We start from the raw sequence: 23,868 nt of genomic DNA, 5'->3' as shown, positions 1-23,868 counted from the left end.
CAAGTAAGTCTGAAATTCTTTCCCTAGAAATGCTAAGGGTATTTCTTTTTAAGTTTTCTGTTGTTGTTCTATGATGTTTGATTTCAATTTTTACTTATTCTGATGTGACTCCCTAAGTAATATACACAAAATAATTCCATCCTATAAGTCTTCTTGGTTAGAATATTTTGATCTATTATGTATTAATCTTTGTTTATTGAAGAATTTCCTGAGGTTCTGTTTGTAGAACGGTATTATTGTTACAATAACTAGAAGCCTTTGAATAAACTTGGAAGATGTTGGAGCCATGATTAAGAAAAGAAGGGGTGAAGGGAAGCCCATTTCCAGAGTAACGTGCCAAATAACTTGATAAAATTTTAACTGTTGCATATTCAGATCTTTTCAGGATAACCCTTCATTATTCCTGTGAATCTGCAGTAGTCTGAATCACTTCTACAGTCCTTCTGAAAAGAATGACTATTATATTAGTTAGGATCCCTGAAGTCCACTGTCTTCAAATTAATCCATTCTTTTTCTTCCATTATTTGCTTGCTCTGATCTATCAAGAAGCAGAGGCATGCAAGTTCTTTGGATTAAAGTTGTCTCTTTTTTTTTTTTTTTTTTTTTGTACCTCTGATTTAGATAAAGGTGAATGCCTCCTAAATCAGTACTGTGTTCTTTTTAAGGCTGTCTGCATGTTAGCTATACTGCTTGAAGGCAAACTTAAATATCACTTTTCATTAACGGCACCTTGGTTGGCTCCTTATTACCAGTGATGAAAACTGGCGTTGGCTTCATTGGGCCATGATTTTATTTTAGTGTAGACCAGATGCTAGGAAGAGAATGCATCACTTAAATGCTTCATTTGCTTTTAAAACATTATGTTTGTTATGATGAATATTAGAGGTTATTTTTTTCTTACGTTTAGTAGAATATTAAGATACTTGCTTACACAAACAGACTTTCTCCCTGAACAAGTGTATTTCTTATTACCCTGCTTGAACGAGTAATGAAACTGGCACCTGGATAATCTTGTGCTGCTTAGAGATTATGTATTGTTTGAAGAATTTGAGACTTTTTCCTCAATTTGAGAACAATTAAGTGGGACAAGGCAGGTGGTGATGGGAGAAGATGTTAAAATCAAGCACAGTGCAAGTACTTTGGAAGAAGATGGCTAGAAAGTAATACTTGGGGCCCATACATTCTGGATTTCAGATGTAGATAAGACTAAAGTAAGAACATGTATTATAGGGTTTTAAATATATGCTATTCCTGAACTAAATGGATTTACATAGACATTCCTGCATAGACATGCAGAACAGTAGGTTAAACTATGATTTGGAGGATGTTTCTTTGCATCTCAAAATATTTTCTATGCATCTTTGAAAGAAAGAAACATAATGGTTTGTGGAAAGCTGTAAGCTGATCTTTTTAATCAGGGGAAGAAAGCTGCCTGTTCCCATCTGAAATTGTGTGAAAAACTTTAGTCTGTCATATAAGCATATAGGTTGAGATTGAGGACTTCAGAGTGCAAGGGTTTTTTTTATTGACTGACGTTTCTGTTCTTACCAGGTAAGCAATATTCCAGGCTAGGAGTCTGAAATAAATCAAAGTTATCTTTCTTAACATCTGTATAAATCTGGCAGAGCCTTAAAGTGACACAGTGGATAGTTTGATAAATATGTGACAGTTGCTGTAGAAGGAAAGAGAGCTTTAAAAACCAAATTTCTTTTCCAGAATTGTATAGTGATGTATCCATGTAGGTTTAAATTTGTTTTCTAATTTTATTGGAGATTAATATATTTAAGGTGTGGAAGGATCCTGCAGGAAAACCATTTAATGCTAAAGCTGATTTTACATTGTAGTTGGATGCAGTTATTTTTGCATTGCCTTAGTATAATATCACCTTGAGGTGATATTATACCTCAAAATCAAAATCCTTGATGTTTTCTTTCTCAAAACCACTGTTATTTTGCTGCAGCTGTTGTGTTAAATTCTCTAAGGCCCTTTTTGGCATAGCAGTATATAGATGAGTGTTGCTCAGATGCATGAAGACTAACCCTCTAAATGCCCGTCAGCCCAGTTTCTTCCAAGACAGTGTCATGCAATCTGAGTTTCCCATGTTGATTGTGGCTAAGTGTCATGGTGAGTTGCCATTTAGGTTCGTATTATGCCTGCTGCCTCTTTATCCAGCTCTGGAGGAAATTAGGTTAATTCTTTTTGTTTGTTTGTTTTTTGTTTGTTCGTTTTTCTGGGTTTGGATTGCAGGGTTTTTTTTGCTTTCTCACAGTTTAACATTATTCCTCCTTGAACTTCTTGGGCGTCAGAGAAGAAAATCCACTGTGTCTCATGTACCTCCTTGTTCTTGGTTTCAGCTGTGCTTTTCCTACTTTAAGCGTCTTCCTACAAGAGTAGGAACAGAAATGCAACAACCCTGCCCAAAGCAGTAGGTGTAATTTATAGTATCACTCTAAAAAGCACACTAATACACACAATATAATATGATTACATTTCTCTGCTGTACATCAGTAAGCAATAGAAATTGTTGTCTGTTGAGTGCATATAGTACATGTGACTCCAAACTGCGATTAAACGGTAAAGCAGTAAAAGAGGTAGCTTTACTTAAGTTATTTTGATTGCTATTTTGGTCTAAATGAAACCAGTTCAATAAACACGGTGTTGTAGAGTATATCTGTAAACAGTAATTGAAGAGGCTAGTATCAAATCTTAAATCCCCTTTGGGTAAATTTCAAAAATTCTTTCAGTTAAGATGATGTTGTTTATAGGTAACAATGACTGTGACTGGAAAACTGCCTCAGGCTTTTAAGAATGGATGTTATTGGAAAAGTAGGAAATGGTCCTTGTTTGATCTGCCAGGGTCCTGCGAATGGGATGAGTGCAGTTCTCATTAGATTGTATTTCAGCATTCGTCTCGCATTAATATTGACCATAGGGTTAAGCCTGTCACTTCTGACAAGGGGAAAAATGACTGCTACAAATCCGATAACAGTTTGCATAAAAGGGACTGCATGGTTGTTGGTTTAAGCACATCCTACATGGTTTTCTCCAATTGTCGTTAATTCCCCTTGCTCCATTCTGGATTGTCAACAGGTGAGTGGAAATGATAACTGTTTTCCTAGCAGCTGTGATAAAAGAGATTTTTTGCATTACATCAGCATGTTGATGTTGCACCATCACATCGTAATTTCTAATGTGCTTGATCTAGGGGTCACCGCCTGCTTGCACTACAGTAGCTTTCCTGCCATGACTGGTAATCCATATATGACAGAGACCATGTCTGGAAGTATAAACCAGTGCAACACCTCAGTAGCCCCTGTGGTTGGTCAGTTTGTCTAATGTCCATTGTATGCCAATTTAAACCATTAATAACATTTTAATCTAGTTTCTGAGGAGAATAAAACGCTCTCCTGGCAGCCATTGGTGGTATTCCTTTGTTTCTGTCGTAGCAGGGATGAGTAAAATACCATGTGCGAATTCACTCCTTGTCTTGGAGGATGATTACAGGAAGAGCTGTCTACAGTTCTCTTTTGTGTAGTTCTGCAGTAATTTCCCATCATCCTCCCTGTATGGCCTGTATGTAGGGTTATTGCGGGAGGCAGATTGTCACAAAGGTAGAGTTTATATCAAAAGCTGACCTTATCATCCTGCCCTATGTTTTTGATACTGCCAGATTTTATTAGATGTGACTGTGAAATGTTACAAAAACTAGTGAATAAATATAAACCACAACTTACTGACTTGAAAGTTCTGCGTCTCTGGTGGGTATCTCACTTGTACACTTCCTGTTTTGCTGCTGACTACAAGATTTCCATCGTTGTGGTAGGTTGACCTTGGCTGGCTGGCAGGTGCCCATCCAGCCACTCTCTCATTCACCCTCCTCAGCAGGACTGGGAGAGAAAATAAGAAGAAAAAAACTTCACAGGTTGAAATAAGGACTGGGGGATAACCCAATTACTATCAAGGGGAAAGCAAACTCAACTTGGGGAAGATTAATGTATTTGCCAATTAAAAATAGTACAAGATAGTAAGAAAAAAAGACAAACCTAATACCACCTTGTCCCACCCCTCCCTTCTTCCCAGGCTCAACTTCATTCCTTTGTTCCTGACTCTTCTACCCCCTTCCCTGAGCCACACAGCAGGCAGCAGAATTGGGGTAGGAGCTGTTGTGATCAATTCAAAACACTTCTTCTCTGCCACTCCTTCCTCCTCACACATTTCCCCTGCATCAGCATGTGGTCCCTCCCACTGGGGTCTCTGAGTGCTGGGAGGCCTCTCTGGAGTGTGGGAGGTTAGAGATGGGACTGATACCTGCTTCGCAGGCACCAGTTCTGGAGCTGCGACTGTGTGCTGGGCAAAGTGCTTTCACTGGAGGGCTGCTTGGCTCTTGGGCTTGGTAAGCCTCAGGATGTGGTGTGAATGCTGTTTTCCTAGGGCTTTGACCTAATGCTTAGGATATTGATCTGGTCTTTTGATTAGAATTGACAGAATAAAAGAATGAAGTTTCTTTTAGATTAATGCTGCTGGGGTGAATATATCAGTGTTTTATTTATGTGCATGTATGACACTTAGGTACATATTTCATCTCTAATTGTTGCTCAGAAATGTCAAGCACTATTTTGAGTAAGATCAAGGAGCTTTTCTGTGAATAGCTTTTGTCTGGCAGAAAATAAAGGAATGGTTTTATTAAATCCATGAAATTTAAGTCCAAAGAGGAGGTTGCCACAAGTTGTATATGGATTTTGACCCCACTCAGTTCCCAGGCTACGCTGAACTGAATATGCTGTTCTCCTGTTGTCTGAAGAAGAAAAAGTAGTTCTGTAATCTTTCATACCAAGCTTATTTTTTTCTGTGTATGGATATGGTGGTTTTGAAAGTACATACACATGAGAAACATCTTCAAAGAATGTGTTATCTCAGTTTTCTTCAGAAACTACAGTTCTTATTCTCATGTTAGAAACCATCATGTTGAAATACGTATTTTCATAGAGAAGCTGAGAAAGAACAAAAGTAAAGAGGTTAGAGTGACTGCAGAGAAGTGAAGAACTAGTGAGTTTGAAACACAGAGGTCATTTAAGGACCAGGAGTTATAGCAGCTGTATTGTATGACGTATGTTGATTTGCGTAACACTTTTAGAGGGCAATGGAGTGCTTTGCTTCAGGCATTATTAAAGATGCACATAGAACTACACGGAGTTCCTGATCTTCTGTGGACTCTTCAGGGGCTGAGGCTACATTAAAAGCCAGGCCTATTTCACTGCCCTGACATATTTGTAAATCATGTGTTGGTGTTTCATGGCAGCTCTTACTTGCTGAAAGCTTCTTTCAAGGGGTCCAGGGGAATGGGTGATTTTTATCTTCCACAGACAAAAACACAGCTATCTGTGTGCTCAGAAAATCCTGAGTTTGGTTTGTATTTATTTATATGCTGATGGTATGTGTCATACTTGTATTTCTGGAAGGTTGCATCTATTGTCTTTTACTGATTTATCAGAGCATGAAATGATACTCTGCTTCCTCTGTTCCAGCTAGCACTACAATTTGATAGTATATAATGTTTTTTTTCTTTTGCATAATGTACTAGATTAGCACCAAAGTAGTACTAGATTGCAGCATAATCCTTTGGTTTACCCTGTTTTTAAAACATACAAGATAGAGACTAACATAAAAATAATATATCAACATTTTCACTACAATTTAACAGTAGGTTACCAATGCCCATATACAGGTCCACACACAGCATATAATCCCTTCCATGCATTATTTTTTGTACTAGGAAGACGGCTTGAATATTCTCTGCACTCCTGTACAGAACCTTTCTGTATTACATAGTGTGTGGTATGCGTTATATCCGTCATCTCTCCTGTTATATGACTGTTTCATTTCCAAAGTGAGAAGTCCCCATGGATGTTGTAGGAAGCTCTTGGAAGCATGTACCAAATAATATTGTGCTTGAGGGTAAGAGCAGGGATCCCTGTGCAGATGTAGTCATTGGGTTTACAGACCCTTTTTATGTTGGAGGACAGTGAAAACTGCGTTTTGGTGAGTTTGCAGACTCCTTTGCTGCGGCTGTTTAAAGAGATTGAGGTTCATGTTTGATGTTTATGTACCATGAAATCCTGTACCTGTTGAAGTTCACAGCTGTGTGCATTTTATTTTGCACAATAATAGGTGTATTTTTGCAGGTATTTCTAGCTACAGATAATTCTCCATTGTAAAGCATGTTTAGGTTTATGGAAGGACAGTGCTGATATAGGAGCTAAGTTCTATTACTGAGTAATGTTCCTGCAGAAGGGACATGCAGTTATGTATGGTAAGATGTTTCCAAGGTAGATAGGACCTGTGGCTGTTAGGAAGACATCTGTTACTTACTGCTGGTTTGCTGTTCTTATAGATGTCTTTTTAAAATTGCAGTGGAACATGCAAAGGTAATACTGACTGTTTCTTTCCTGTGGAATTTCCCATAGTTTGGTTTCTTTCAAATTTGGAAAATCAGGAAAGTCACTGATGTGTCATGTGGTATTCTGCAATGCTTTCGTGCCATATAAGGTAAAGAGACTATTCAACCCCACCACATTCCTTCACATATTTAATAAAAAGATCCCTTTCCTAGACATGATAAGATACCTTAATTCCAAGGACCAGCAGAAGGATCAGCAGATCTGCCAGAAAAAGATTGCAAAGATCAGCAGAAACTCATTTGTTTTCCTTTAGTTTATTTTTTCCCTGAAGCCAAGGCATTTGATATTAATTAGGTGTGATCTGATAGAACATCTTTTAAAATACTTTCCTTTAACATTGTATTCTTAATTCTGCGTAATTTTTTTTCAGGAAAAACCTTCCCTCATTACACTGTAAGGTCATCGTCACTTTTTCTTCATAGCTTGCCACAATTACCCTGCTATGTAGAAGACCAAACTCCTTTATACTTAGGTCACCTTTTTATTTGGAGGTATAGAATCACAGAATTACATAATTGTTTAGGTTGGAAAAGACCTTTAAAATCAACCATTAACCTAGCACTGCCAAGTCCAACACTATGTTCTAGCTGGCCTTTGGCCTCTCTAATTTTCTCCCTGCATAACCTCACGACATCCCTGTAGCCCTCCAGCGTTGCTTACCCCTTCTTCCAAAGGACATAAACTCTCCTTTTCCCCCCAGTTCCAGCCAAAGCTCTGTTCAGCCAGGCCGGTCTTCTTCCCTGCTGGCTCATCTTCTGGTGCATGGGATTGGCTTGCTCCTGCACCATTAAGATTTCCTTCCTGAAGAACGTCCAGCCTTCCTGGACTCCTTTGCCCTTCAGGGCAGCCTCCCAGGGGACTCTGTCAGCCAGGCTCCTAGACAGGCCACAGTCTGCCCTCCAGAAGTCCAAGGCAGCGGTTCTGCTGACCCCCCTCCTTACTCCTCCAAGAATCCAGAACTCCTACTGTTTTGTGATTGCTGTGCCCAAGACAGCCTCCAGCCGTCACATCACCCACAAGCCCTTCCCTGTTCACAAACAGGTCCAGTGGGGCGCCCTCCCTAGGTGGCTCGCCCACCAGCTGTGTCAGGAGGTTCTTCCATACATTCATGGAACCCCCAAGACTGTTCCTCTCTGCTGTATTGTATTGCCAGCAGACAGCTGCTAAGCTGATGTCCCCTGGGAGAACAAGGGCTAGCAGTTGTGAGACTTCTCCCAGCTGCTTATAGAATATCTTCTCTGCCTCTTCATCCTGATGGGGTGGTCTGTAACAGACTCCCACCATGGTATCTGCCTTGTTGGCCTTCCCCAGTTCTTACCCATAAACACTCAACCCCGTCGTCACCATCGTTAAGCTCTAGACAATCAAAACACTCCCTAGCACAGAGGGCTACCGCCTCCTCCCTTGCCTGCCCTTCCAAAGAGTTGACAGCCATCCATTGCAGCACTCCAGTTGTGCGAGCCATCCCACCGTGCCTCCGTGATGGCAACTATGTCACAGGTTTCCTGCTGCACAGTGACTTCCAGCTCCTCCTGTTTGTTGCCCATGCTGCGTGCACTGGTGTAGATGCACTTCAGTTGGGCTGTTGATCCCACCACCTTTTTGGAGGGGATAAGCCCCAATTCCTGTGTGACTGTTCTCGGGTGCTTCTGTGGTTTTTCACACATCAGTCGTCCCTGCATCTTTGCTGCTGCATGGGTCTCTGCACCCTGCCTCTGCTGGGATGGCAAACTGAAGGACCTCGCTAGCACACTGTCCCTCAAACACTGGTGTACTATCCCCAGGATTATCTCTAGTAAGCCTGGGTTTATTCCTTTCTCCCTTCCAATTTAGTTTAAAGCTCTTTCCGTGAGCCCTGCTAACTCCTGGACAAAGATCCTTTACTGTCTTTGAGACAGGTGTACCGCGTCTGTTGCCGGCAGGCCTGTTGTTGTGTAGACTGACCCATGATCAAAAAACTCAAAATTCTGGCATTGACACCACTCTTGAAGCCTGTTGTTTCAGCAAAGGCAGCCTTTCATATAACCGAGTGCTTTTAAAAATACCAGTAATTATTTCTGCCATGTTTCCTACCAAAACAAATAAGATGGAGTTTTCTTTTTAATTTTGGTGGGATAGAAGTCTTCAAAATTTAGTTTATTCATGTGAAAAAAACATTTCCATCTTTCTGAATCTGAACCTGGAAAAATTCCCTACTTCAGATTGTATGTGTACCTTTATCTTCTAAAAAAATTATCCTCATTTCATAATATTTGTGTAGCAAAAGAATATTAAAAAGGAAATGGAGGAAATAGCTGTGAGGGAAGGACAATGTGGTGATAAAGTCCTTACAGTAGACTGTACTGTGGGGAGTAATTTTTGAAACAGCATTGGCATTTACATGTTTAAACCCAGTAAATCCAAGGGATCTGTGTAAATGGAAATTATGTCCCAGTAAAATGATTAGAGAAGTTAAACTAGTTAAGGAGAACAGGCAGTAAGAAAGCTGGCAAAGAACAGATGTTACCTTAGGGTCTGGCATGGATGACTCTGGTAAAAGCTGTTTTAAAAAGCATTGATCTGGATTGAGCTACAGGATTGTGTACCAGAGTTTTCTACACCAACACAATGACTCAGTCTCTCTTTAAAGTCTTCTCTTTCCCTGTGGTGTTGTACAGTGGCACCTTTTACTAATTAGCCCTTTCTGGGAAGGGAAAGAATATGAAATGGAAATGACAGGAAGGTTTTGAAACCTCCATTGCATGTGCCTTTCACAGCTGGTGGTCTTAGGTATACTCATGCCAGGCATAAACATGGTGTCCACACTTTGAGACCAATTTCTTCAAAGTGAGCAGTTCTTTTGGGAAGTCAACAAGACACACATTTTTAAAATCCATATGTATAATGTTAGGTAAGACTGTTCCTTTGATTCCATTATTAGATTGAGGTAACTACCCAGATAACATGCATTTATCCCATTTTAGTTTACTGATCCTATCACACTTGTGGTTCCTTTTGTTGTATGATTGTAAACCTATACTTAAAAGCCATCTGATATGTGATTTGCAGATTATAGACTGTTTCTCTTTACTAATGGATCAGAGAGAAACATGAGTTTATGATCACCATTTTTGTGGTTCTTTTTCTGTTAAATGCTTGAGGTTGCTTGTATTAATAATTTTCCTGTACTATAAAACATGTGTTATAAACAGTAAATGTATCATTAATGGGCAGTGGTGTATATTCAGATTGATGGTGGTAGGTACAGAGCAAATTAAACCATGAGGGAATACTATGCTTAAAAAGCTGAACATAAAACCAAATGATCTTGATAGTGATACTTCTCTTTTATGAGCATGACTGGAATCTTCAGAGGTTCATTGGCTGACTGCATCTAAGCTTTACCTTTACAATTTTACAACAAACTGAAATGGGGAGCCTACACTCCCATTCTAATTGCAAGCAGATGAAACCTGATCCAGAAAAGTGCTTAGCCTATTTAAGATACTGGTGTGCCTTCTGCTGTCGTTAAGGGCAGAAGGAGTGCTTCAGGTACCTTTGAGGACCTTGGTGCCTTAAATAGTAAAGATGTACAGATTTGTGGTACAGAGGATAAGAACATGAAATCCTGAATGTTATCTCCCTGAGTAGAATAATAGGGGAATCCTTTGTTTTGTCTAGATTTCAAAGCAAGATTTTGTGTTCTTCATGTGTGTATGAGGCAGTGAGGAGGAAAAGGTTTTCTCTAAAGTAGTCTAAAGGAAATGGTACAGGCACAAGCATAGGAAAACAGGCACAAAGATGTCCCAACTTGATACTGCCAGTTGTATCCAAAGGTGGGTACCTATAGGCTGGGGCTTTTTCTCATGTCAGTGAGAAGCTTTTGTAGAATCATATCTTTACTCACAGTTTGCATAGCTGGCTTTCTAATGCTGGTGTGCAAGTAAAGAGCTGGTCTTTAAATGTGACCAACAAATAATATGTAAATATAAGCAGTTTGTTATCCTGATCTGCATAACCTCTTAAGTACCTACACTAACTAATGGAAATAGAATAATTTATCTGCCTGACTTGAGGTGGTAATACATTTTTTCAGCCTAGTAGCAATTTGTAGTCTGCATATATTGGATTGTTTCACAGGAGAATTATTACGGTAATTTTAATTTTATCTTAGAACTTGTAATTATTCCACAGTATTGTTCTAATGTAATAGGCTATGCAGCAGTTCATGCATTTGTCAGTGCTCAAAGTTGGACAGGGCAACTTCAGTTTTAATCTTTTTATTTTATCAAAAATTTTTTGGGGGTGTTTTCCTCTCTGAGCACATTTCAAATATGATTATTAAAAGCTGCATTGAGTATGTTAAAAACTGAAAAGGTATAAGGTGTGAACTATTTCTGAGTTTTGCTTCTCAGAGTATATGATAAACATTGATACAACAGGATGGGATTTGTTATTCTTGTATAGTCTTAAAGACCTAGTTCTTCTAATTATTCATCCCTTACTCTGATGCTGCATTTTGCTAGATACTCTACAGGTTCATCCTCAGGGATTTATTCCCTGAAGACATAAGAAGTTTTTCAGCCACATGGCAGTTGCTTGTGCTTATTCATACATGTAATAGAACTTGCTTAGAGGAAAAATTGGATTTAAAAAAGAAAAGATGCTTGGTATTAGTCTATCAGTATCAGTAAGGACAGCTGTGATGTCTTTCTTCCCTCCTGTCTGAAGGAAAGGCTTAGGATTCTCACTGAGTTTGGCTCTAGACCAAGCATAGGGAACATCCCCTAGAAACAAAGGGGCATTTCCCATCTTAAGGATGGAGAAAGCATTGAAGGACAAATGCTACAGTTTGAAGTCATCTGACACGATTCAAACTATTTAAATAAATAAGGAATATGGGTGGGCTAGATCCTCACCAGCTCCTGAAAGGTGCTAGATGGCTGCAGTAAAAATGCAGTCATGAGAATTGACAGTATTTGGCTTATGGCAGGAATGGACCTAAGTAATTAACTGTGGGCTTTGCCTGTAAGGGGGTTGTTGCTTAAAATCTTGGTATTTTTTGCAGTGCCATTAATCATGCTGAATTTATATGACAATACGGTTATAATTCCTGTCTCCATAGGGATTCTTTTACAGTTTAGTAACAATTACTGTTTAGTATTTCAGATAGCTTTTATTGTAAAGCATTGCCAAAAATCTTAATGTGATTATCTTTGGTCATAATGTGTGCTTCAGTCTGCGGGTACTGTAAGAAAATGTAGATTGATTTGAATGATGGTTTCAGTGTAACATGGTTTTAATTCCATATGCAGTGCTTCCCTCATAATCTCAAACTCTACGAATTGGGCAATACTACTCTTCAGTCGAATTGTGTATTAAATAGCATTACTTAAATATGTATTTCAGAAAGCATCCATTATCTTTCAAGCATGCAGTATAATAACTACAGATAGGTTATTCCGAAAACATTGTCCAAAGTATGTTAATAGAATATTGTGTTGCATAAAACAATGAGCTCCTCTTGTGACAATCAGATAACTAAAGATATGCTGCAAGAGGACGTAGGGAAACTACAAATGCAGTTTAGAACAAGTCACATCATAGAGAACACGGGAGTATTTTGCGTTGTTGAGACACACTCTTCGTTTACATATATCTTGGAGTAGCTTTTTCTTTTGCATCATTCTGTTTCATGATAACTGAATCCTAGTTCAATTGCTTTCTTCAAGATAAGGGATTTTACTCTTCTTGGTTTTCACCAGCATTCCAGATAGGAAGGAAGAAGCGGCATACCAGGGAAGGGTTGCATTTGTCATGGGGAAAGTGGTTAGGGGGAGATGTGAGATGAGGCTTAATGCTGCAAGGGAACAGAGATTTCTGTAGTCTCTTGTTTTGGTACAAAAGGTTACGCTGCATTTTAGAACTTGACATACCTTTTCTGAAAGCATTTTTAATCCTTCTGTTTGTTCTTCTGTACTTGTGGGATTTAATTGTCCAGTTTTTCATGTGAGTACATAGCAGAGAAAACACATCCTGCCATACATTGTGCCTGCATTGGAAATCCAAGCAAACTGTGTTTTGAATTAAGTTTTCATTCTGTAGGAATACAGATTAGATCATTAAGTTGTAGTGCCCTTATCGGTGTTTGCAAGCTGCAGAGTCTATTAATTGAATGAATGTGGCATGGGTTGATACACTGTCTCACCTGATCAGAAAGTAACCTTAGTTCTGCCTTTAGCTATAGGTTTCATCCTTCATCTTAAAGCCTTTTTAGAGGGACTGAGTTGATTGTGGTTTTATTGCTGTGTTCCATTTGTCTTCAGTTGGCAGATTCCTTCCAGCTTGTACCTACTAACCATAAGAAAGCTAATCATGTATAGATCATGTATAGATTGTAAGCAAGTAACAGTAAGCTTCTGCATATGTTACTTTTTACTGAAAAAATCAGTAAGAAACTGGAAAATTCTTACCACTTGTACTACTTTCTGAAAGGCAGATAAGGAAGAGCAAGGTAATCAGTGGATTTAAAAGTCAGGAAGTTGACTAACTTCAAAATTACAGTTATAATTATGGTATATCAAAGTGTATCAGTGTTAAAAGTGGTCTACAGTAGAGATCTGTCTCCTTGACTTTTCAAATACAAGTGTAGCTCAGAATATGAATTCTGTTCAAGACAAAGCATTTCTTAATTTTCTCAGGTACTGTACACGTCTGCTGCTGCTATGCTTGTATTCTCAAACTGAAGAGAAAAAAAAATCCCAAAACCAATCTGTCAATGTCTTCCTTAAAAGGCAAATGTGTGTCAAATTCAGTTCTTGTGTCTTAGTCTCAGGCATTCACAGAGAAAAGAGCTCATTTTGTCTAAGCCTATGCAGTAGTGAGTGGTGGGAAAGCATGTTATATTGGTGTGAATTTGCTGTAGAGCCTGTTAAAGAAAGAATGAGGGAAACTTATTTTATTTTGAGTTTTACAGAGGCCATGGATCCCTAAAAAACAATTTTAGTATATACAGGGAAGAAGGGTCACTGGTTTCACTAGTTTCATGCTTGAGTATTCTTGTTTTAAAAATACTTTAAATATTCTGGGTTTCATTCAGCTCTTCTAGTCATGTACTGAATTGCTGAAATTTACAGCATTGCAAATTAAGGAGCAATATTTTCCCATTCCAGACTTGCCTGCATTTCATTGTGAGCTCTCTGTTGCATATTTTGTGACATATTTGGTGTTTGTTGCAGTGCTACATATATTTTCTCAATAAGCGTGTTTGTAATAAGACAATTATATTGGCAACTGCAATGTGAAACACATGAATCATGATCCATTGTAGTGCTGGCAGGATGAGAAATGTCAATTGAGGTTGCTGTAAGAGGTTTCCTAATCCTGTTGAACTAAGGAGTGAGATTCTTTCTGAATCATTGCCATCTGGAGTATATAAAAATGTGAAATAACCTTTTATCATTAGGTTGGCACGTGCTACTGGAGCAGTATTGGCATTGATGAAGTTCTAATGAAATGAAATACTATGCACTGAGAAAAACTCACTGCTTCATTATTTTATCTAGGTTCTTCTGAACCCTCCCCTCCAATTTATGAAGGTTATTGAGTAGTTAATAATGTTTTAAATCTGGAAGACCCAGTCTTCATTTCCAATAATCTGGCATTTTAATATGCATATTAATCTACTTATAAATACAAAACAATGTGCATGTGGTGGAAGATAATTTGTAATTCATACTATAATCAGGTAATTAAGATCACTCTTTCTGTTTTCTTAACTTGCTGCACTTATTTGACAGGTATTTATTGCCCGTAAATTTTAGGGCCTAATATTAGGTCAAGAGTCTTCAACCCTTACTTTGTCAGAAGCAATCATGGCACATAATCGTTCCATAATCTGATCACACCCACTGCAGAATAGCTGCTCTGTCCAACTGTTGCTATAACTGCCTCATCTGTACTGAACTGCTATCTGTAGTACACACAATACTGCTCAGTTTATGTAAATTTGTTCTTATATCAGGTTCATTTTACAAATATATACTGACTAATCCTGTCCCACCCACCTTTGCTTTACTAAACTTGCCCAGCTTTTTTAGCCCCTTCCCTGTGCCTGTTGCAATATAGGTTAATTTTTCTTGAAGATAGGTGGTCTGAACATGTATTTCAGATGGGTCTTACCAATTTCACAGGTATTGTATATCTGTTACTGCCATCTTCCTAGAGCAGGTGCTTTTCCTCATGTTGAACTTAGTTGCTCACTATTGATGGGAGAATATTTCCAGGAAATGTAGCTGGCACCTGTAGGTAACTTGTTTGAGAGTAAATGCTTAGGCTTTCTTTAGCGATACCCTTACAGGCAGCGTAACCACAAGCTAAATTCCCAACACCCTTGGAATTTACAATGGCCCCATGTCTTCCTTCCTGATCTGTTCTAGGTCTTATCTTGCTGCTGCCCTGAACCCTTTCCTGTCATCTCTTACCTATTCTTCATTCATTCATCTGGATTCTCTTTCACATAAAACACCCAGCTGAGTTTGTGAATGGCCATTATTGTAATTCTTGCATCCAGAAAAGACTGATATTTGCTGTGTATTTGCTCTTGTTTAGCAAAGCTTACATGGTTAGGCACATTTCTAGTTAAAAATACTGTCTGTGTCAGATGTGGAATCTTAATCACTTTGAATCTTCTGTCTGTACCTTACGTTCTCATTTTGAAGGGTTAATCATCATGTTGTTCAGAGAACTAGATGACAGTCCTCTTTACTCTTCAGATTAAACAATATGAAGGCTGAGAGGTAGGGCTGGATTTAGAAGATGAAGGATTAGGACTGTTAACTAATTCTTTTGAGGATGTGATTTTGTTCTATCATGCTTAAGTTGAACTGGGCCAGTGATTTTGTGATCCCATAAATATAGTAGATGAGAATATATTTTATGTTAAGCATCTTGTTTAGTCTCTGTATATTCTTACGTAATTCTGACAGAAATTTGTCTGCAGTATTGAAATAAATTTAAAGTTTAAAAAGTTCTAGCCAGTTCTTGTGCTAATTGTGTTTATTTCTGCTATACAGACAAACCAAAAACATTATTGATTTTTCTGTAAATGATATTCCTGTCAATTTTGTAAATGCGTTGGGATAAACAAAAAAGATGAGTATCATTCTCTCTACACTTTTCAGTAAAACCTCTAAATGCATCTGCCGTTATGTGTTGTGTGTACATACTATTGCTCAAGCTAGTAAGAATGTACAAGAGCACGTTTTAGGCATTCTGAGAGCATACCTGCTTGATTTTCCAAGACAAGTGTTGCTTTTACAGTTAACTAATAACCTGTAAAGCTACAGAGATAAATTAAAAAGGAAAGTAGCACTCCTCCTCCCACTGGAATATTTAGAGATAAACTCAAATTGTGATGGTAGCTAACATGCAAGTATCTGAACTAGCGTTCAGTGAGTAACAGAGCACCAGAAATAGTGTTTTTATAGTGTATACTCTAAACCTGCCTGTTCCCCAGATGAATATTGTATTGACTGCCCTGCACTGAGCTCCTTGATGCAGTGCTGTTGGTCAGGATCTAAGCCAGCTCATTTAAAGTTAGCTTGGTTATTTGAGCTGCAGCAGTAGTTTTGATGAAGAGCGTGCATCTCTTGCAGAAATAACATTCCGCAAATTATGTTAGGAAGATAAGCAGTGCTTTAGAGGAGAAATAATCACACTTTCAGAAATTTAATATCTACATTTGAAAAATACATTAATTTTAAAAATGGAAGAAGGATTATCTCGTGGTAGTAATAGTGTCATTGCCTTCCTGGTCCATGGAAATAGAGATGATTTGTAAAGATTGGTATTGCCGCTTGTTACAGAAGCTGATACAAGTCTAATAAACAGTATGATCTCTTCCCAATAATTCAGTCTGTACTTAACTTGAAATTTTCTGTTTCTGACCTGAAGAAACACTTGTGTAAACATATTTCACTCTTTGTTTTTCTGTATCTGAATCTGTTGGCTTTAAAAAAAAAGATTATGAAAATGATTCAAAATCTCTTAGGATTTGTTTCCTCTGTTGGCTGCTAAATGAAGATAATGACATTTTACAGCTAAGCAAGCAGAGGAATTCTGAACCATTTACTAATTAATATTGCTGTGAAATTGTATATATAGCATTAAGAAATAAAATGGGAAATGCTTAAACATGGGTAGCTGCAAATCTGATCCATCTACCTAGTGAAAAAAGGTATGTGTGCAAATGAAGAGACACAAATGAACTCTAAGCAAATGTCAAGTCTTTCACAGGCAGATTGTATTTAATGGAAGCCATATAAATATTTCAAGTGGCTACTGACCCCATTGTTTCTAACCTCATACTCAGTGGCAGGACATCAGACCTGATGTCTTTCAAAGTAGTTGTACATGTATGCTCATAAAATATCTGCCTTGTGGACCTCCAAAAAGAGCCCTATATATATTTAGTCCTGTATGTTTGGTATTGTGTTTTTAACAAATTAGAAACAAAGAGCACAGTCCACTTGAATCTCGTGTGATTAATCAAAATTGCATAATTATGTTATGAAATGGGACCTATGCGCAGAGGAGATGATTGTACCATGGAAAATGTATGCCTTTGCTCAAACCCAACCAACTCACTCCCCTTTAAAAGGGTCCAGAGCAGTCAATGCTGAGGGAACCGAGTAGGAAAAGGGAAGATGCTTTCTATGTCTTGTTTCCCTTTCCAGCATCAAGAATGGTAAATTGAGGTATGTGATGCTTAGTTAGGAAGCAAATACTGAAATGCTTATTGTCAAGAATTTTAAATAAAATTTTGAAAAAGCATGTTCAAAAACAAAGCAAGGCCAAATATTTCTCACAAAATTTCAGGTTTGATGATGGTTCAAGACTTACGGTGTTCAGAACAGGGACATAAAAGCTTCCCCAGGAGTTTTACAACAAGAAAATTAAATTCCCCAGTGGGATGTGAGTAGAAAAGGATCTTACAGCTTGGTCTCCTCACCTTAAAGAAAACAACCTCATAAAGAGGTTACACTTGCCACCTGATAAATGTCTGTGTGGTTTTTTGGTGAGGGAGATGTGGGGGTGGGAAAGTGGAAGGCTTCATTTTGTCATCCTTTTGTAGGAGTGGAGTGAAGGGTTGAGAGGGAAAAGTCTTGATTTTTTTAGAATCACAGAATTGTTTAGGTTGGGGAAGACATTTGAGATCAAGTCCAACCATTAACCCAGGACTGCCAGGCCCACCACTAAACCATGTCCCTAAACACGGTATCTACCTGTTTTTTAAACACCTCCAGTGATGTTGATTCCACCACCTCCCTGGGTAGCCTGTTCCAATGCTTGACCACCCTTTCAGTGAAGAAATTTTTCCTATTCTGCAATCTGGACCTCCCCTGGGGCAACTTGAGGCCATTTCCTCTTGTCCTGTGTTATCTGGGGGGAGAGACGGACCCCTGCCTGCCTACAGCCTCCTTGTTAGCATGTTCACCATGGGCCTAACTTGCATGGGTTTCTGATGCAGCAAGTGTACCTGGGGCATCATCAGGAGGTATTCTGGGTAGTGCAGCTGTGGGACTTGAAAGCTGAATAACCCAGTAGATCTCTTGAGATGGAACTTTTAGTCCCCATCTTCATGTATCCTATGTGGAGACAGCAGAAGAAAATACAAGGGGAATAAAAGCAGATTTGTGTGTTGTACACATATAAAAGATTTTATACATGGAACTTCTCGTCTATGGAATTCATAGTGTTTTGCAAAGCAAATCTTTGTCTATTCATAAAACAATGTCATACCTGAGACCAGAAATCCTGATCTTGACTCTGTGGTGAACTTCATACGGTGCATTATAGGATTGGGTTCTTCATCAGGCATTGAATGCTTACCTGAAAAACACAGTGAGGTAATAGTTGACCAAGCCTATTAAGCAGTATTGACTTAATAAAAAATAATATTAAAATACTAAAATTGCACATGAAAAATGGGGTAGGTGGGAGGGGACAGTGTTGTTGGATGTCAGGAAACTATTTTTCTACCTGAATTTCCAAGCTGCATAATCTAACCACCAGTATGCCACTGATAATACAAGACCTTTTACAAATACATTTTCTAAAACACCCCAAACTGAAAAATACCTGATACACATTTCCAAAGATGCCTGTCCAGTGTAATGAAGTTTTCAGTCAGCACCAGTCTCCTTGTTAATTGAGAAGATTAAAGCTCCAGTTACCTGGTGCGCTTGTCTGTAGGCTCCCAAATCAGCTTAAGAAGAAAATCTTTGGAAAGAAAAAAATCCACTGTATAACTTTGGCTTTCAAAATTTGATCTGGCATAGATGACAGTATTTCAATAAACAAGTTGCAGGTCCAGTACAGAATATTACTTACTGTAAGCACATTCTGACTGAGTTCTGTTAAAGCTGATTTAAAAGGTTTATTGTATTAAAAGCTGCAGTAGAGATACCTAGCTTTCTGATAAATGGAGTACTAGTAGATTGTATCTTTGTAATTTATGAACATAGTAGTTTATTATAAATGTCATTGATTCACTCTGATGCATTTTTGCAAAGGGAACAAAAGGATATGAAAAAGAAGTTGAGGAGCAAGAATATTAAATAAAAGGTGGGGGCAGGAATAATGCTTCTTGTCACATGCCTGGCTTTCCTGTTTGGGGTTTAAGAAAGTCTGGCTATTAGGATGTGGATTAGTGGAAGATTCATTCTTCTTCATGATGTAGGTCAGACACTAGCAAACATGTGGTGAAGAAAAAGCCGTTTTCCCCAGTAGCAAGTGAAAACAGTAGCTCTGCGGACTTTGAAACAGAGGACCAGACAGAATGATTAGTTTTGATGTCCTGTATGCTGTGCAACAGATTTGAAATGTATGAGTAATGAAGGCTTCATGCAGAAGAGTCTCTGACTGCACAGTGTGGGGCCACGGTAATGCTTTTTTAAAAAGCAGCTCAGTTCCTGAGTAGCCTTTTGTGAGAAGTCATTTGTCCAAGTCAGAAAAAGGAACTGGCAATGTCCCGGAACGTGCACAAGAGGAGTGTCCCCAGGAGAGCTTGTTCACAGGAGCCTGACTTTAATTTCATGCTAAGAGAGGCTGTTTGCAGGTACTGCATCTTTCTGGGAAACTTTTCGTATTGACTGTGTTAAATCTGAGAGAATTTAAGATGAATGATACAGTGAAATTCATAAAGCTGATTATATACTAATAGTTGGAGTTCACACTTGTGTGCAATCAATTTGAAGAGGTCTAAGACCTCTTCTACAGCATTTTAGGTGTTGGTCTGAAAAACTGTTTCTTCTTTCAGTGTTCTACGTGAAATCTCATCATTTTTTATGCCTGGAAAGCATATAACTCTGATGTGTAGCAATGTGTGATTTATGCAAGCCACAAATTTAAGTGTCATTTATCCATGGTTTAGATTCTTTTATTATTTTTATAATAGTTTCATAGATTTATCATGGGCTAGTTATATTGCAACAAAAATGTTCAGAAGGCTTTTTTAATCTCATTTGCAAGTTGTGTTAATGCTATTGTTGACTTAGAAATTAGTTTCCAAATTTTAGTCGTCTTCTGTCTTCTCCTTCCTGTCCATTTTTAGTTTGAATTTTAAAATTCCTATTTAAAAACCTGTCATGACAATGACTTCTGAGAACTGACTGCACACAAACCAGTTCAGTCTCATTTGCATCTGACAGTGGATCTTTAGACATATTACTTTCTTTATAGACAATTTTACAGTTGCCATTAAGCATCCATCCTATTTATAATTTTTTAGATGTTTTTACTCTTACAGTTAACATTTACATGTTTTAGATTTTTGCTGCTCAATTACATGTTGCCTTTTTAAGGACTAGTAGTTAGAAATATGATCAAAGACAGAGTATAACTGTAAACTGTACAGTTAAAAAAACCCAACACTAATAAACCCAATACTAGGCATCTTTTTTTTTTCTTTTTTTTAAATTTCTTGCTTCCACTGTCTGAAGTCACTCACTTTAGTCATCAAAGATGTAGAATAAAAATGGAGGTTTGATTGTTTATATGCTGTTAAGTCCCTGAGGTGTTAAAAGCTTTGATGTTAGGAAAGACCCTGGGTGTTGAGGAACTGGCAGTGCACAGGTTTATAAATTGCATGGAAGGTTTGCTAGAAAATGAAAAGTTCTTGATACGGTACTGTGCAGTCATTGTAAGAAGCAGAAAATTTGTCAGTTTGTAACTTTATTTTTCAAGTATCAGCAACTTAAATTCCATCCCCAATATACTAGAAGTCTTAAAATTCAAGCTGAATTGAAATGATAGTCAGGATCAGACAATGAAAAACAATCATTACTATTTTACTCATTTAGTTTCTCTAGTGTCTTTTGGATGGATGCCTCAAGAAAAAGACAAGAGTGGCTGAATTTCAAGAAATTGTGAGAATTCAAAGTGGTGGATTGTGTGTAGTCAGTTTGCTAATCACATTAGTTGTGTATTGATACTGTTGTCATAAAAGTAGTAGTTTAAACGCCTTTGAAGATTTCTTGGCGTTTTTTATTGTAGGACATTGTGTCCATTGAGTATAAGTGTTCTCATTTGCAGGTAATAAACCTTGCTATGTCTGTTGATGTTTTAGTGTGTTTTCATAGCATTTAACACCTAATAAGTCACTGGAAAATGCATGCGTACTGCAAGGAAATTAGTCATACCCATCCAGATTAACTGAATACCTTTGTCATGTGTAAAAGTGGGTTTTCCTCTTTTCCAGTTTTCTTCAGATACCTCACAAAATTTTACTTGCTATTATTTTAAGGAAGTTAACTATGGAAATTTTGGTAATGTGTGTATTGATTATACTACATTCAAAGGATGACACTTGGAATTGTGTTTTTATTTCTTTGCTAAAGAAAGATTATATCTACCCCTTGTGGGTGTTTTAGTAACTAATCTGGATTAATAATTTCTTCCTGGTGGGCGTAATTAATTTTTAGGCCAATCTAACATTTTATAGACTGCTTGTTTGGTATAGATCAGCTTGATTGCAATGACCCTTGGAACTATGACATTTCTTTCTGGTTAAATCAGCCAGCTGAAGACACCTATCTGTGTTCAGTAGATGTATGTGCTTCCTTGTGATGACATCAGGAATCTGTTTTCCGCATGTTTGTAGGAAAACACTGTTTCTTTATCCTCGTTTCAGTCTACTACCAGTACTCTGAAAGGACAAGACTGATGCAGAGGTTTGAGGTACTTCCTTTCGTCGTCTAGTTAGGATAGCACCTTTCTGAGAATTAGAGAATCATAGAATCATGGAATTGGTTTGGGTTGGAAGGGACCTTAAAGACCAGGTAGCTCCAACCCCCTGCCATGGGCAGGGACACCTTACACCAGCCCAGGCTGCTCCCAGCCCCATCCAGCCTGGCCCTGAACACTGCCAGGGATGGGGCACCCACAGCTTCCCTGGGCAGCCTGGTCCAGTGCCTCACCACCCTCACGGTAAAGAATTTCTTTGGCCATTTGTAATATCTAGGAATATTGAAAATAGTCTAGATCTTTTCTCTACAGTGTTATCTTACGTAAAAGTAGTTGAGGTGAGATAGTAAGAGCTTTGTTTAGACTACAGACTCTTTGCAGCTGGGATTTTCTCTCCTTTTTCTAGGCAGTTTTTGATGTACCAATATATAAGATGCTCTAATTCCAGGAATTATATTCTTCCTCATCAGTCCCTTTAACTTCTGCAGTTCCATTAATACAAAAGGCAATTTTGGTCATATAGCACCTCTAACAGTGCTGCTTATGTGGCTATGTTCCACCCACTTAGTGTAATGCAGCAGTAAAATAGGAAAATTTATCTATAGGCATTTCCGTATGTCTCAGCACTGCATAAAATCCTAGCAGAGGAATTCTCTGATAAAGTGTGCAGCCTTTCTTTCTAACTGGTGAACTGTATTCTAGGGGATTGTTTCAGCTACAACAGTGGCTTTTTTGGCAGGTGAAGTTAATGGTTTCTGACAGGAATCGCTATTGTAGGCTTGTTTTCCTCAGTTTGAGCTCTCATGTGTTAAGCTTTCACATGTTGGACTTACAAGAACTCTTACCTGTATTTGCAACTGAAAGAATTATAAATAGGACAGGCTTTTGATATTGCCATTCTAAGATTGTTTTATGAATTTTCTTTTCTTTGGTGGTTTAAGTTTGCATTTCAGTTTTTGTCCGTCTTCCAAATTATAATTTAAGCCTGAGTTAAAGGTACTGATTTGTTAAACCCAATTCTATCAATGATGAATTCTCATGTGCTTAAAATGTCTTTTGTTCTTGCAGAGAAGTTACCTGTGTAAAATCTGGTGTTTAAGCATTCCATACTGCAGTGCTGTGCTCAGGAGATACTTCATTGACTGTAAGCCTCTGTCAGAACATAATTGATGGTGTTTGGCTCCTAAAATGAAGAGACTATATAGGGGAAATCCAAATTTATCCAATTAGTCATACAGAATCTTTTCATGTTAATCAGGAAATCTGCTTCTATGTCTGTAAAGGACATAGCAAGTTGAGACATTTTTAGAGAACTATTTTAATTGAAAGTGTAAAACTCACAAACCAAAACAAAGTTTAACATATTTTTTCCATAGCCGCATATATGACACCTGTAACTTGTAATTGCTGAAATATGCACATAAGAAAAAAAGGCATGGCAGTATCTTTTGTTCACAGAATTCCCAACTTCCACTTGCAAGTGTACAAAGTAAAAATGTGTTATGTAACTGCTTATAAAGTTTGTTGATTTTATCAAATGTCTTACAGATATAGTAAAAAGCAAGAAAAAGTCTTTGTTGCAACATTCTGCAGTTAAATAGTCTAATGGTGATTCTAAACTCTGAAGTTGAAGCTTAGTGCAGTATAGATGAGCATAGTCCTAACATACTCAGATTTTGTGGAGGATTGTCAACTTGTCCAAAGAAAAGATACATGCCTGCATCTGTTACTAAAACTATGAAAGAGTAAAACTGGAATTGTTTCATTTATAGCTTCGAGAAGTTAATCTCAGTGGATGCAGAAGAAACACATAGGGATGGTATTTGTTGATAAAGAAATCAAGCACCACTGTGGCCATCTGGAGAAAAATAAACCAAGACACTTAACCAGAAAGAACAAATACTGCTATCTCACATTTTACATAGGAGCTTTCTTATGGGTGTTTTGCTCTTGTGAATATGATATGTAATTAATCTAGATTGAAAATCCCCCTATAGTGGAATACAGGCCTCTTCTGCCAACAGGCATATAGAAGCAAAAAGATGTAAAGCTGCTTACTTAACAGCAGTCAAAATCTAAAATGTGTGAATTGTGGCTGTCACCTTTCTACGGTGAAGCCATACTACTAGACATTATGTGAATAGAGGTACGTAGATATTCCATGATATATTTTTTGGCTCTCCTT

The 23,868-nt window shown here is 38.0% G+C and overlaps 1 protein-coding gene across 10 annotated transcripts in view; it reads left to right on the top strand.

Moving 5' to 3' along the window:
- NCKAP5 (NCK associated protein 5) overlaps window positions 1–23,868 on the top strand; it is a 245,345-nt gene that overhangs the window by 52,810 nt on the left and 168,667 nt on the right. The gene's annotated exons all lie outside the window — the stretch shown is intronic.

The sequence above is a fragment of the Falco biarmicus genome, chromosome 8, assembly GCF_023638135.1.
Source record: "Falco biarmicus isolate bFalBia1 chromosome 8, bFalBia1.pri, whole genome shotgun sequence".
Taxonomy (NCBI): domain Eukaryota; kingdom Metazoa; phylum Chordata; class Aves; order Falconiformes; family Falconidae; genus Falco; species Falco biarmicus.
The sequence above is the reverse complement of the archived record's forward strand: the minus strand, read 5'-3'. Positions and strand labels throughout refer to the sequence as shown.